This window comes from Larus michahellis, unplaced genomic scaffold (assembly GCF_964199755.1).
Source record: "Larus michahellis unplaced genomic scaffold, bLarMic1.1 SCAFFOLD_39, whole genome shotgun sequence".
NCBI classification, from domain to species: Eukaryota; Metazoa; Chordata; class Aves; order Charadriiformes; family Laridae; genus Larus; species Larus michahellis.
Genome location: NW_027436461.1, coordinates 701,861 through 709,248, shown reverse-complemented (window position 1 = coordinate 709,248; position 7,388 = coordinate 701,861).

The following is a 7,388-nucleotide window of genomic DNA, read 5'->3' as shown; positions in this document are numbered from 1 at the left end:
GGCGCCACCGGCGCCCACGTGGCGCCGCCGCGCCAGCCTGCGAAGCATTTTCCGGTAGGGCCGCGGCTCTGGCGACAGCTCCCACGCCCGAAGAGCCAGGAGGGAAAGCCGTGCCTCGTTGGAAAGCTCTTTGGCAGCCGCTCGCGTGGCCCCACAGCCCGTGGGGCTGCGGGCTTTCCGGCGGCCGTCAGCCTCGGCGCCACCGACACCCACTTGGCACGGCCGCGCCAGCCTGCGAAGCATTTTCTGGTAGGGCCGCGTCTCTGGCGACAGCTCCCACGCCCGAAGAGCCAGGAGGGAAAGCCGTGCCTCGTTGGAAAGCTCTTTGGCAGCCGCTCGCGTGGCCCCACAGCCCGTGGGGCTGCGGGCTTTCCGGCGGCCGTCAGCCTCGGCGCCACCGACACCCACTTGGCACGGCCGCGCCAGCCTGCGAAGCATTTTCTGGTAGGGCCGCGTCTCTGGCGACAGCTCCCACGCCCGAAGAGCCAGGAGGGAAAGCCGTGCCTCGTTGGAAAGCTCTTTGGCAGCCGCTCGTGTGGCCCCACAGCCCGTGGGGCTGCGGGCTTTGCGGCGGCCGTCAGCCTGGGGGCCACCGGCGCCCACGTGGGGCCGCCGCGCCAGCCTGCAATGCATTTTCCGGCAGGGCGGCTGCTCTGGCGACAGCTCCCACGCCCGAAGAGCCAGGAGGGAAAGCCGTGCCTCGTTGGAAAGCTCTTTGGCAGCCGCTCGCGTGGTCCCACAGCCCATGGGGCTGCGGGCTTTGCGGCGGCCGTCAGCCTCGGCGAAACCGGCGCCCACGTGGCGCCGCCGCGCCAGCCTGCAAAGCATTTTCCGGTAGGGCCGCGGCTCTGGCGACAGCTCCCACGCCCGAAGAGCCAGGAGGGAAAGCCGTGCCTCGTTGGAAAGCTCTTTGGCAGCCGCTCGCGTGGCCCCACAGCCCGTGGGGCTGCGGGCTTTGCGGCGGCCGTCAGCCGCGGTGCCACCGGCGCCCACGTGGCGCCGCCGCCCCAGCCTGCGAAGCATTTTCCGGTAAAGCCGCGGCTCGGGCGACAGCTCCTACGCCCGAAGAGCCAGGAGGGAAAGCCGTGCCTCGTTGGAAAGCTCTTTGGCAGCCGCTCGCGTGGCCCCACATCCCATGGGGCTGCGGGCTTTCCAGCGGCCGTAAGCGTCAGTGCCACCGGCGCCCACGTGCCGCCGCCGCGCCAGCCTGCGAAGCATTTTCCGGTAGGGCCGCGGCTCTGGGGACAGCTCCCACGCCCGAAGAGCCAGGAGGGAAAGCCGTGCCTCGTTGGAAAGCTCTTTGGCAGCCGCTCGCGTGGCCCCACAGCCCGTGGGGCTGCGAGCTTTGCGGCAGCCGGCAGCCTCGGCGCCACTGGCACCCACGTGGGGCCGCTGCGCCAGCCTGCAAAGCATTTTCCGGTAGGGCCGCGGCTCTGGCGACAGCTCCCACGCCCGAAGAGCCAGGAGGGAAAGCCGTGCCTCGTTGGAAAGCTCTTTGGCAGCTGCTCGCATGGCCCCACAGCCCGTGGGGCTGCGGGCTTTGCGGCGGCCGTCAGCCTCGGCGCCACCGGCGCCCACGTGGCGCCGCCACGCCAGCCTGCGAAGCACTTTCCGGTAGGGCTGCAGCTCTGGCGACAGCTCCCACCCCCGAAGAGCCAGGAGGGAAAGCCGTGCCTCGTTGGAAAGCTCTTTGGCAGCCGCTCGCGTGGCCCCACAGCCCGTGGGGCTGCGGGCTTTGCGGCGGCCGTCAGCCTCGGCGCCACCGGCGCCCACGTGGCGCCGCCGCGCTAGCCTGCGAAGAATTTTCCAGTAGGGCCGCAGCTCTGGCGACACCTCCCACGCCCGAAGAGCCAGGAGGGAAAGCCGTGCCTCGTTGGAAAGCTCTTTGGCAGTCGCTCGCGTGGCCCCACAGCCCGTGGGGCTGCGGGCTTTCCGGCGGCCGTCAGCCTGGGCGACACCGGCGCCCACGTTGTGCCGCCGCGCCAGCCTGCGAAGCATTTTCCGGTAGGGCCGCGTATCTGGCGACAGCTCCCACGGCCGAAGAGCCAGGAGGGAAAGCCGTGCCTCGTTGGAAAGCTCTTTGGCAGCCGCTCGCGTTGCCCCACAGCCCATGGGGCTGCGGGCTTTGCGGCGGCCGTCAGCCTGGGCGCCACCGGCGCCCACGTGGGGCCGCTGCGCCAGCCTGCGAAGCATTTTCCGGTAGGGCCGCGGCTCTGGCGACAGCTCCCATGCCCGAAGAGCCAGTAGGGAAAGCCATGCCTCATTGGTAAGCTCTTTGGCAGCCGCTCGCGTGGCCCCACAGCCCGTGGGGCTGCGGTCTTTGCGGCGGCCGTCAGCCTCGGCGACACTGGCGCCCACGTGGCGCCACCGCGCCAGCCTGCGAAGCATTTTCCGGTAGGGCCACGGCTGTGGCGACAGCTCCCACGCCCGAAGAGCCAGGAGGGAAAGCCGTGCCTCGTTGGAAAGCTCTTTGGCAGCCGCTCGCGTGGCCCCACAGCCCGTGGGGCTGCGGGCTTTGTGGCAACTGTCAGCCTCGGCGCCACTGGCACCCACTTGGGGCCGCTGCGCCAGCCTGCGAAGCATTTTCCAGTAGGGCCACTGCTGTGGCGACAGCTCCCACGCCCGAAGAGCCAGGAGGGAAAGCCGTGCCTCATTGGAAAGCTCTTTGGCAGCTGCTCGCATGGCCCCACAGCCCGTGGGGCTGCGGGCTTTGCGGTGGCCGTCAGCCTCGGCGCCACCGGCGCCCACGTCGGGCCGCCGCGCCAGCCTGCGAAGCATTTTCCGGTAGGGCCACTGCTGTGGCGACAGCTCCCACGCCTGAAGAGCCAGGAGGGAAAGCCGTGCCTCGTTGGAAAGCTCTTTGGCAGTCGCTCGTGTGGCCCCACAGCCCATGGGGCTGCGGGCTTTCCGGCGGCCGTCAGCCTGGGCGACACTGGCGCCCACGTGGCGCCACCGCGCCAGCCTGCGAAGCATTTTCCGGTAGGGCCACGGCTCTGGTGACAGCTCCCACGCCCGAAGAGCCAGGAGGGAAAGCCGTGCCTCGTTGGAAAGCTCTTTGGCAGCCGCTCGCGTGGACCCACAGCCTGTGGGGCTGTGGGCTTTGCGGCGGCCGTCAGGCTCGGCGCCACTGGCACCCACGTGGGGCCGCCGCGCCAGGCTGCGAAGCATTTTCCGGTAGCGCCACGGCTCTGGCGACAGCTGCCACGCCCGAAGAGCCAGGAGGGAAAGCCGTGCCTCGTTGGAAAGCTCTTTGGCAGCCGCTCGCATGGCCCCACAGCCCATGGGGCTGCGGGCTTTGCGGCGGCCGTCAGCCTCGGCGACACCGGCGCCCACGTGGCGCCGCCCGCCAGCCTGCGAAGCATTTTCCGGTAGGGCCGCGGCTCTGGCGACAGCTCCCACGCCCGAAGAGCCAGGAGGGAAAGCCATGCCTCATTGGAAAGCTCTTTGGCAGCCGCTCGCGTGCCCCCACAGCCCATGGGGCTGCCTGCTTTGCGGCGGCCGTCAGCCTCGGCGCCACCGGCGCCCACATTGCGCCGCTGCGCCAGCCTGCGAAGCATATTCCGGTAGGGCCGCGGCTCTGGCGACAGCTCCCACGCCCGAAGAGCCAGGAGGGAAAGCCGTGCCTCGTTGGAAAGCTCTTTGGCAGCCGCTCGCGTGGCCCCACAGCCCGTGGGGCTGCGGGCTTTGCGGCGGCCGTCAGCCTGGGCGACACCGGCGCCCAGGTGGGGCCGCCGCGCCAGCCTGCGAAGCATTTTCCGGTAGGGCCGCGTCTCTGGCGACAGCTCCCACGCCCGAAGAGCTAGGAGGGAAAGCCGTGCCTCGTTGGAAAGCTCTTTGGCAGCCGCTCGCGTGGCCCCACAGCCAGTGGGGCTGCGGGCTTTCCGGCGGCCGTCAGCCTCGGTGCCACCGGCACCCACGTGGCGCCGTCGCGCCAGCCTGCGAAGCATTTTCCAGTAGGGCCGCGTCTCTGGCTACAGCTCCCACGCCCGAAGAGCCAGGAGGGAAAGCCGTGCCTCATTGGAAAGCTCTTTGGCAGCCGCTCGCGTGGCCCCACAGCCCGTGGGGCTGCGGGCTTTGCGGCGGCCGTCAGCATGGGCGACACAGTCGCCCACGTGGGGCCGCCGTGCCAGCCTGCGAAGCATTTTCTGGTAGGGCCGCGGCTCTGGCGACAGCTCCCACGCCCGAAGAGCCAGGAGGGAAAGCCGTGCCTCGTTGGAAAGCTCTTTGGCAGCCGCTCGCGTGCCCCCACAGCCCATGGGGCTGCCTGCTTTGCGGCGGCCGTCAGCCTCGGCGCCACCGGCGCCCACATTGCGCCGCTGCGCCAGCCTGCGAAGCATATTCCGGTAGGGCCGCGGCTCTGGCGACAGCTCCCACGCCCGAAGAGCCAGGAGGGAAAGCCGTGCCTCGTTGGAAAGCTCTTTGGCAGCCGCTCGTGTGGCCCCACAGCCCGTGGGGCTGCGGGCTTTGCGGCGGCCATCAGCCTGGGCGCCACCGGCGCCCACGTCGGGCCGCCGCGCCAGCCTGCGAAGCATTTTCCGGTAGGGCCGCGGCTCTGGCGACAGCTCCCACGCCCGAAGAGCCAGGAGGGAAAGCCGTGCCTCGTTGGAAAGCTCTTTGGCAGACGCTCGCATGGCCCTAAAGCCCGTGGGGCTGCGGGCTTTCCAGCGGCTGTCAGCCTCGGCGCCACCGGCGCCCACGTGGCACGACCGCGCCAGCTTGCGAAGCATTTTCCGGAAGGGCCGCGGCTCTGGCGACAGCTCCCACGCCCGAAGAGCCAGGAGGGAAAGCCGTGCCTCATTAGAAAGCTCTTTGGCAGCCGCTCGCGTGGCCCCACAGCCCGTGGGGCTGTGGGCTTTCCGGCGGCCGTCAGCCTGGGCAACACCGGCGCCCAGGTGGGGCCGCTGCGCCAGCCTGCAAAGCATTTTCCGGTAGGGCCGCGGCTCTGGCGACAGCTCCCACGCCCGAAGAGCCAGGAGGGAAAGCCGTGCCTCGTTGGAAAGCTCTTTGGCAGCCGCTCGTGTGGCCCCACAGCCCGTGGGGCTGCGGGCTTTGCGGCGGCCGTCAGCCTGGGGGCCACCGGCGCCCACGTCGGGCCGCCGCGCCAGCCTGCAATGCATTTTCCGGTAGGGCCGCGGCTCTGGCGACAGCTCCCACGCCCGAAGAGCCAGGAGGGAAAGCCGTGACTCGTTGGAAAGCTCTTTGGCAGCCGCTCGCGTGGCCCCACAGCCCATGGGGCTGCGGGATTTGCGGCGGCCGTCAGCCTCGGCGACACCGGCGCCCACGTGGCGCCGCCGCGCCAGCCTGCGAAGCATTTTCTGGTAGGGCCGCGGCTCTGGCGACAGCTCCCACGCCCGAAGAGCCAGGAGGGAAAGCCGTGCCTCGTTGGAAAGCTCTTTGGCAGCCGCTCGCGTGGCCCCACAGCCCGTGGGGCTGCCTGCTTTGCGGCGGCCGTCAGCCTCGGCGCCACCAGCGCCCACATTGCGCCGCTGCGCCAGCCTGCGAAGCATTTTCCGGTAGGGCCGCGGCTCTGGCGACAGCTCCCACGCCCGAAGACCCAGGAGGGAAAGCCGTGCCTCGTTGGAAAGCTCTTTGGCAGCCGCTCGCGTGGCCCCACAGCCCATGGGGCTGCGGGCTTTGCGGCGGCCGTCAGCCTCGGCGACACCGGCGCACACGTGGCGCCGCCGCGCCAGCCTGCGAAGCATTTTCTGGTAGGGCCGCGGCTCTGGCGACAGCTCCCACGCCCGAAGAGCCAGGAGGGAAAGCCGTGCCTCGTTGGAAAGCTCTTTGGCAGCCGCTCGCGTGGCCCCACAGCCCATGGGGCTGCCTGCTTTGCGGCGGCCGTCAGACTTGGCGCCACCGGCGCCCACATTGCGCCGCCGCGCCAGCCTGCGAAGCATATTCCGGTAGGGCCGCGGCTCTGGCGACAGCTCCCACGCCCGAAGAGCCAGGAGGGAAAGCCGTGCCTCGTTGGAAAGCTCTTTGGCAGCCGCTCGTGTGGCCCCACAGCCCGTGGGGCTGCGGGCTTTGCGGCGGCCGTCAGCCTGGGCGACACCGGCGCCCACGTCGGGCCGCCGCGCCAGCCTGCGAAGCATTTTCTGGTAGGGCCGCGGCTCTGGCGACAGCTCCCACGCCCGAAGAGCCAGGAGGGAAAGCCGTGCCTCGTTGGAAAGCTCTTTGGCAGCCGCTCGCGTGGCCCCACAGCTGCGGGCTTTCCGGCGGCCGTCAGCCTGGGCGACACCGGCGCCCAGGTGGGGCCGCCGCGCTAGCCTGCGAAGCATTTTCCGGTAGGGCCGCGTCTCTGGCGACAGCTCCCACGCCCGAAGAGCCAGGAGGGAAAGCCATGCCTCGTTGGAAAGCTCTTTGGCAGCCGCTCACGTGGCCCCACAGCCCATGGGGCTGCGGGCTTTGCGGCGGCTGTCAGCCTGGGCGACACCGGCGCCCACGTGGTGCCAACGTGCCAGCCTGCGAAGCATTTTCCGGTAGGGCCGCGGCTCTGGCGACAGCTCCCACGCCCGAAGAGCCAGGAGGGAAAGCCATGCCTCGTTGGAAAGCTCTTTGGCAGCCGCTCGCGTGGCCGCACAGCCCATGGAGCTGCGGGCTTTGTGGCGGCCGTCAGCCTCGGCGCCACCGGCGCCCACGTTGCGTCGCCGCGCCAGCCTGCGAAGCATTTTCTGGTAGGGACGCGTCTCTGGCGACAGCTCCCACGCCCGAAGAGCCAGGAGGGAAAGCCGTGCCTCGTTGGAAAGCTCTTTGGCAGCCGCTCGCGTGGCCCCACAGCCCGTGGGGCTGCGGGCTTTGCGGCGGCCGTCAGCCTGGGCGACACCGGCGCCCAGGTGGGGCCGCCGCGCCAGCCTGCGAAGCATTTTCTGGTAGGGCCGCGGCTCTGGCGACAGCTCCCACGCCCGAAGAGCCAGGAGGGAAAGCCGTGCCTCGTTGGAAAGCTCTTTGGCAGCCACTCGCGTGGCCCCACAGCCCGTGGGGCTGCGGGCTTTGCTGCGGCTGTCAGCCTCGTCGCCACCGGCGCCCATTTGGCGCCGCCGCGCTAGCCTGCGAAGAATTTTCCAGTAGGGCTGCAGCTCTGGCGACAGCTCCCACCCCCGAAGAGCCAGGAGGGAAAGCCGTGCCTCGTTGGAAAGCTCTTTGGCAGCCGCTCGCGTGGCCCCACAGCCCGTGGGGCTGCGGGCTTTGCGGCGGCCGTCAGCCTCAGCGCCACCGGCGCCCACGTGGCGCCGCCGCGCCAGCCTGCGAAGCACTTTCCGGTAGGGCTGCAGCTCTGGCGACAGCTCCCACGCCCGAAGAGCCAGGAGGGAAAGCCGTGCCTCGTTGGAAAGCTCTTTGGCAGCCGCTCGTGTGGCCCCACAGCCCGTGGGGCTGCGGGCTTTGCGGCG